Raw genomic sequence first — 8,398 nt, 5'->3', positions numbered from 1 at the left:
AATATAACCAGAGGTAGCACAGGTGAGCAAAACCAAAAACTTGTGCTATAGCACCATCTACTGGAAACCAAAAGAAAGGCCTCCAATTACTAACCTGTTGAATCTTTAGAATCAAGTAAAAAAAAAAAAACAAGTTAAAAATAAAAAAATCCTTTACCTAAAGAAGAAAGGTGTTCAATACTTTAAATGCACCAGCAGAGGAACAACACATCAAGCACTATGAAGAACCATGGTAACACTGTATCACAAAATGAAATGACAGTTCTCCAGAAACCAAACTTAAAGTCACAGTATATTGCAGTTTAACTGATAGAGAATTCGAAATAGCTGTCATGAAGAAACTCAAGGGGCTACAAAGAAACTCAAAAAGGCAGTTCAGTGAGCCCAGGAATAACATTAATGAACAGAAGAAATACTTAACCAAAGAGATGATACCCTAAGAAAGAATTGAACAGAAATTCTGGAGCTGAAGAACTCAGTAAATAAGATGAAAAATACATCAGAAACCATTGGAATTAGAGCAGACTGTATGGAAGAGAGAATTAGTATGTGCAAAGATAAATATCTAGAAATGATACACCTAAAAGAAGAGAGAGAATTAATATCTAAAAAAGAATAAGTTGTATGAGAACTATCTGACTCTATTAGGAAGGGCAACATTGAAATAAAGCGTATCCCAGAAAGAGAAGAGTGAAAGAAGGGAGCAGACAGTTGATTTAAAGAAATAAATACAAAGGATGTCCCAAGCCTAAGGAAGAAAGTGGCTATACCAGTCCATGAAGCCAAGAGAACACCTGACTACTGCAATTCAAAAAGGCCTTCTCCAAGACATATTATATTGAAACCATCAAAAATAGATGACAAGAAAAAAATTTACAGGCGGCTAAGGAAAAAAGGATGGTAGCTTAAAATGAATCTTCTTTGGGCTATCATCAGATTTCTCAGCAGAAACTCTACAGGCCAGAAGAGAGTGGAATGACATACTCAAAATTTGGAAAGATAAAAAAATTCAGCCCAGAATACTCTATCCAGCAGTTATTCAGATATGAAGGAGAAATAAAGGCTTTTCCAGACAAACAAAAGTCTTGATGAACTCATCAACACTAGAGCTACCTTGCAAAAAATGTTGAAAGAAACACTTCTACATGAAAAGAAAAAAGGCAAAATACACAAAAATTTGAGTAAGGGGATAAATAAACAGACAATCAAAAGTTGCAATTCTACATCACAGTAGATTGTTAAACACTTAATTATAGCACAAAGTTAAAAGGGAAAAAAAGCAGTAAAAATAGCTGTACCTACTTCAATTTGGAAATGAACTCACAACATAAAAAGGGATAATTTGAGACAAAAAAACATAAAAAGGGAAGAGGAAAAGGATGCAACCCATATAGGCAAATTAATATAAGATGCTATCAGAAGAAAAAGGACTATTTTAAAAAAAAATTTATTGGGGTGTAATTTCTTTACAATGGTGTGTTAGTTTCTGCTTTATAAGAAAGTGAATCAGCTATACATATACATATATCTCCTCCCTCTTGCGTCTCCCTCCCATCCTCCTTATCCCACTCCTCTAGGTGGTCACAAAGCATCGAGATGATCTCTCTGTGCTATGCAGCGGCTTCCCACTAGCTATCTATTTACATTTGGTAGGATATATGTGAAAAAGGACTATTCTATCTGTGAGATGTTTTATACAAACCTCATGGTAACCACAAGACATACATGTAGAGCAGAGACATGAAACATAAAAAAAGAGGAAATTGAGAAAACGTCATAAAAATCCACCAAACCAAAATGACAGAAAGAAACACAAGGAAAAAGAAACAATGGATATACCAAGCAACCAGAAAACAAAAGATAAAATGGCAGTACAAAGTCCTCAGTTGTCAATAATCACCTTAAGTTTAAAGGATTGAGTTCCCCAATCAAAAGACACAGTATGACTGGAAAGATTGAAAAATAAGACCCAACTCTAAGCTGCTTCCTGGAGACTTATCTCAGTTCTAAAGACAAACCTACATTCAAAGTGAAGGGATGGAGTTGATACTCCAAGCAAATGGCAGCTAAAGAAAGTGGGTATAGCCCTACTCACATCAGACAAAATAGACTTCAAATCAATAAAAGTAACAAGACACAAAAATGGACATTATATAATAATAAAGGGGACAATTAATCAAGAAGTTGTAACAGTTATTAATATATATGCACCTAACATAGGAGCATCAAAATATAAAAAACAATTATTAATAGACCCAAAGGGAGAAATTGACAGCAACACGATAATAGTAGCAGACTGTACCACCCCACTTACGTCAATTGATAGATCATCCAGGCAGAAAGTCTGCCTAGAAACAGTGACCTTTAATGAAATATTTGATCAGATGGACTTGATGGATTTATACAAAATGCATTCCATCCAAATGCAGAAGAATACATATTCTTCTCAAGTGCACATGGAACATCCACAATAAATGTTGGGACACAAAATATCTCAATAAATTTAAGAAAGTTGAAATCATACCAAACATATTTTCTGATCACAATGGTATAAAACTAGAAATCAACTGCAAGAAGAAAGCTGGAAAAATCACATATATATGGAGACTAAAAAAGATGATATTGAATAAAAAATAGGTCATTAAAGAAATAAAAGGAGAAATACAAAATTACTTGAAGACATGAAAATGAAAATATGACACACCAAAATCTATGGGATGCAGCAAAATTGGTACTAAGAGGGAAGTTTATAACAATACAGGCCTACCTCAAGAAACAAGAAAAACCTCAAACAATCTAAGCTTATACCTAAAGGAACTAGAAAAAGAAGAGCAAAAGAAGTCTAAAGTCAGTAGAAGAAAGGAAATAATAAAGAATAGAGCAGAAAAGAGCATGTTATTTCTTTTGTGGGTGATGAAAATGTAAAATGGATTGCAGTAATGGTTGTACAGTTTGGAATATGCTAAAAACCACTGAACTATACATTTTAAATAGGTAACTATGTTATGTGAATTATATCTCAATAAAACTGTTATAATAAAAATAAAAAAAGAATAGAGCAGAAATAAATGAAATAGTCTAAAAAGACAACAGAAAAGATCAATAAATTAAGACCTGGTTCTTTGAAAAGATGAAAACGTTGACAAACTTTTAGCTAGACTCACAAAGAAAAATAGAATGTTCTGACAAATAAAATCAGAAATGAAAGAAGAGAAATAAGAATGGATACCACAGAAATAGATAGGATTATAAACGAATATTATGAATAGCTATATACCAACAAATTAGACAACCTAGAAAAAAATAGACAAATTCTAAGAAACATACAACATTCCAAGACTAAATAATGAAGATATCGAAAACATGAATAGACTTATTACTGGTAAAGAGATTGAAACACTAATCACAAACCTCCCCAAACCCAAAAGTCCAGGACTTTACAGGTGAATTATACAAAACATTCAAGGATTTAGTACATAGATGTCTCAAACTCTTCCAAAAAGCTGAAGAGGAGGGAACACTTCCTAACTCATTTTATGAGGCCAACATTACAATTATACCAAAACCACAGAAGGACTACACAACAAAAGAAATTACAGTGCAAAATTTCTGATGAACATAGATGCAAAAATCCTCAAAAAATATTAGCAGACTGAATTTAAAAATGCATTAAAAAGATCATACACTACTATCAAGTGGAATGTATTCCAAGTATGCAAGGATGGCTCAACATGTACAAATCATCAACATGATATACCACATTAACAAAATTAAGGATAAAAATCATATGATCATCTCAATAGGTGTATAAAAATCATTTGACAAGATTCAAGAACGATTCATGATAAAAACTTTCAAAAATGTGTATACAAGGAACATATCTCAATATAATAAAGGCCACATATGACATACCCACAGCTAACATCATACTCAATGATAAAAAATAAAAAGCTACCCCTGTAGGATTAGAAACAAGACAAAAATGTCTACTCTTGCCACACTTATTCAACATAGTATTGGAAGTCCTAACCATAGCAATTAGACAAGAAAAAGAAATGAAAGACATTTAAATTTGAAAAAAAGAAATAAAACTGTCATTATTTGTGGATGACAAAATTTTTCATAGAAAAACCTGAACACTCCACAAAAAAGCTGTTAGAACTATTAAATGAATTCTGTAAAGTTTCAGGATACAATATCAATACAAAAAATCTGTTCATTTCTATACACTGATGACAAACTAGCAGAAAAAGAAATTAAGAAAACAATCCCATTTACAATCACAACAAAAAGAATAAAATACATAGGAATAAATTTAGCCACAGATGTGAGAGACCTGTACATGGAAAACTATAAGACGTTGTTGAAAGAAATTGAGAAAGACACTAAGAAATGGGAAGAAACTCCATGTTCATATATTGGAAAAATTAATAATGTTAAAATGCCCATGTCAGAGTAGGCAAATTCATAGAGACAGAAACTAGAGTAGAAGTTATGAGGGGTTGGGGTGAGGGGCAAAAGGGGACGTATTGTTTAATGGATACAGAGTTTCTGTTTGGGATGATGAAAAAGTTCTGGAAATAAGTAGTGGGGATGGTTGCACAATATTATGACTGTGTTAATGCCACTGAATTGTACACTTAAAAATGCTTACAAGGGTATTTTTAATGTTTTATATAAGTGACCACAATTTAAAAGTCATCTGAGTGATATTAATGACCTTAACCTGTTGTCTTATTTGCTGAGCTATTTGAGTAAGTTTGCCTGTGTTGTTTATCCACATGCAGCAAGTAAGTACCATTGAGAAAACAAACACCCCATTGTTTGGCCAGTAGGGAGTCCCAGGCTAGGTGATTATCAACAATCACATCTGCCAAAGAGGCTTGGCCTTCAATTAGGACTTTGAGGGCCGTGGCACTTTGAATCACATGTTTGGATATTGTTTGGAACATTTTGTAATTGGCATCCATTATTTAATTGTGTTGTAGAATATTGTGGGTTCCTAAGGTGGGACCAGTGATTCCCAATGTAGTCATCAGTTTTAGCTCAGTTGGTAAGAATGTAGTATGCTTCATGCATGGCGACAAGATTGATTCAGTTTGTTTACGGGCATGACCTTAAAGGAGCACATTTGGCTCCAAATTACAGATGGTATAAGTCAAATTAAGAGGAGAAGTTTGAGGTGGAAGGATAAGTAAAAGAAGAAGCAAAAAGTATTTAGGACAATGAAACCAATAAGCCTCAGAGGCTAAATCTTAGGTTTAGCGTTTTGCACAAGCAACCAAGAATTAATGTGTTGCCAGTAAGCATTTTGATCAGGGCATTATAGGGAGCCATTTTTAATAGCTGCAGTTAGTATTTTAAAGGGAAGTCCAGGAGAACTATTACCGTTTAGGTTTGGAGATGTGGCCTGGCATTTAGTTTGATAAAGGATGGAATGTGCTCTTGTGAAGGTTTCCTTAAGATCAGCTGGACAGACTGCAGTATGGCCAGGCAGTTGAGAGGTGCCTTTATGGTATGCCCAACAATTGGTATGCTTTAAGACATGGGCTGTTTGCTCATTGAGGCTTAAATAAAAATTACTTGCAGCTAATGGTATATTAGGGGGTGTGAATAGAAAAGCAGAAGGGAGAGTAGCTTGTGGTGGTTGGGGCTGAATTGGGGAAGAATGAAAGTTGGGAAGAGCAGCAAGAGGTATGAGGGGTGCAGGAGATGTTTGATAGGAGGTGGGATGAGGGCTTGGGGTCATGGAAGATTCTATCTGGGATGAGTCCAAGAGTCGGATGGGGAATGAGTCCATTTGTGGGCTGAGGTAATAAGTGGGGATGAGTCCACCAGCTGAGCTGAGGTCACCTGATGATCCATTAGGCCATCAGGGAGTTGGTTGAGGGCAAGGTCATAACCCTCACTTGGGTTTGTAATAATGTTGGGCCAAATTTAAGACATTAAGACATAAAATGTTGTTGGTCACAGAGTCACAGAGATGTATGAATGTACTGGGATAACGAGGCACACAATGAACAACAAAAGAGATCGCTATCTTGGCATCATATTGGGGATATAATAATCTCCAAGGAGCCTGTTTCATATGTCCCCACATGAGGCTTGTATTTTGACATGTATTTTGAGAGGTGAGGGCTTGGCATTAATTCAAGAAGCTTAAGAGTATGGCATGCCACAAATATGTAGGCTTCCTCCTGTGTGTATGACTCCTTTTGAGTTTTGAATAGCCTGTAGAGGCTGCTTTAGACATTGTAGAAAATGTCAGTGAGGTGGGGATAAAATGTTGTTCCATCTAGTGATTGGCTATGGCAGTGATATTGAAGAGGTCAAGTAAGTGTGGAAGTCAGCATGGTTGTAGTTCAGTCCAATGGCTGTACCTCCTGTCTCCAGGTGGAGTCGTCTCAATGGCCTGTGGAGCCCCAGGCCCAAAATGTTACCCAAAGTAGGCATAGCTAGGCTGTGAAAAGCCAGAAGGCCTAATAATAGCATATGAGCCATGTGGATGCTACAACCTGAGGTACGTGGGGCTGCTGAACCAGGATGGGCACAGTGTGGATCGCTTGATGTCCCCATTCCTGGTCTGTGTGGTTAGGGATAGCCTGCATTCCTTGGCAGAGGGTGCTCTTGAGTAACAACGATTTTATTCTTTCTTGATGCTCTCTGCTATTCACACTCTTGTGGATGTGGGTCCTGGAGTGATGATCTCTACTTCCTGAGTGAGATCATCATGTCATTATTAATTAAATATGCTTGGTAGCCAGAAAACTTTGACAAAGCTTGTGCCTTAGGTATATCATCAATATCATTATCAGAGTGCCAGATTATTTGTCGCAGATGCCAGAGGGCATTCAGTACTCTGTGGATCAGAACTAACAATCTGTCCTTGGTGGAGCTGTCATCTGACTTGGGATGCGGGAGAGAAAGAAAAAGGGGTAGATGAAAGGAGAAGAAAGACAAAGAGAAATGCCTACCCCAATATGAACTTTGCAAACCCTGATATGCCAAGTGTCACCACAGAGAACAAGGAAAGGCAACTGATGTGTTTTCAGTGCATTTTGACATGGAGTAGCGGACACCAAGGCTGGTGATTTAGTATAATGAGGGCCAATGGAAGGAGAGAGACCCATTTAGATCATCACATTTCTTCTTCTTCTTTCCGTAAGGTTTAAGCACAGGATTGTGACAGTCTATAAGGGTGACTGCCTTGGGCCAACAGAGAAGGTGAAAGTTCCATAGAACGCTTTGTTCAAGAGTTTGTATTTTTGTTGTGTATTCTGAAAATTAAAGTGAGCGCATTGAACACTGTCAGTAGCATCTGGAACTCCAAAGGGAATGAGGAGTCTTTTTGTGAGGCCCTGTTCACTTCAACAGTAGCATGTCTAGTGGTGTGGGTGAGTAAGATGTCAGTATATATTTTCACCATGATCAAGACATAATGAGCAGCACCCTTGATGGGGGTGTGGGGGGGAGTGGCGCAATAAAACCTACTTGTCAACAACGATACTGGAAGGCTCCCCATGGGGTGGTACCGCAGGGATTATATCGCTAATGTTAGGTTTTCCTGTAGAGAGTGAATTAGCTTGTCACCCTGTGGGCCATTGCAGAGGAGAGGGATAAACCCTTTGCATTCAGCCCAAGCTTCAAGGGCAGAGAATCCTCTGTGACCTGTCTCATGGGACCGTTGGGTCAAATTTAAGAAAATGGTATTTGCAGTGTCATCTAAGGAAGTCTGACCCTAGTCTCTAAAATTTGTACCAATCTAGCGGATTGGGCATTAGTTTGGGCATCAGTAGAATAACCCTTGGGGTGGGCAGGGATATCCATCACCCTAATATATATCTTTTCTATCTGAAAGGCAGGGAACGTACAATATTATTTACCTCATAGGGGGTACCCTTGAATGGGAAATTGTTGTTGTTGCCAGTGGCCAGACCAAATCATTAGACCTTTGTCAGTGACCCAGGAGTCTATAAAGATGTGTAATTGAGACCAGTTGTTGGTCAGTGTATCCTCCAAAACCAATACAACTTCGAGGAGTTTGGTCAATTGTGTCAATTGTGGGTGCCATCCTTTGTCAGGGATGTTCTGGTTAAGAGATTAAAAAGCAGCATACCTCCAACAAGTTCCATCACATTTGGTGATGGCGCTGATGTCATAAAGTATATGAACTTCCTTTGCTGTTCACTCAGTTGATCGCAAGGGGATCCTCAGGTAGCCAGGGGTTTTGAGAGAGACGTGACCTCCTCCAGCACCGTGGAATCTGGCAAGGAAATAATAATAGGGGAGACCACCCCTTCTTGCAGGGTAGAGGGCCAGGCATAGCTCTACTCTGTATGTACTAATTCCATTTCAGCAAGAAGGTCTTGGTTGCAATGCAAAGCTTGTGTGGTGCTGC

Source organism: Phocoena sinus, chromosome X (genome assembly GCF_008692025.1).
Source record: "Phocoena sinus isolate mPhoSin1 chromosome X, mPhoSin1.pri, whole genome shotgun sequence".
NCBI classification, from domain to species: Eukaryota; Metazoa; Chordata; class Mammalia; order Artiodactyla; family Phocoenidae; genus Phocoena; species Phocoena sinus.
Note: the sequence above shows the minus strand (reverse complement) of the source record.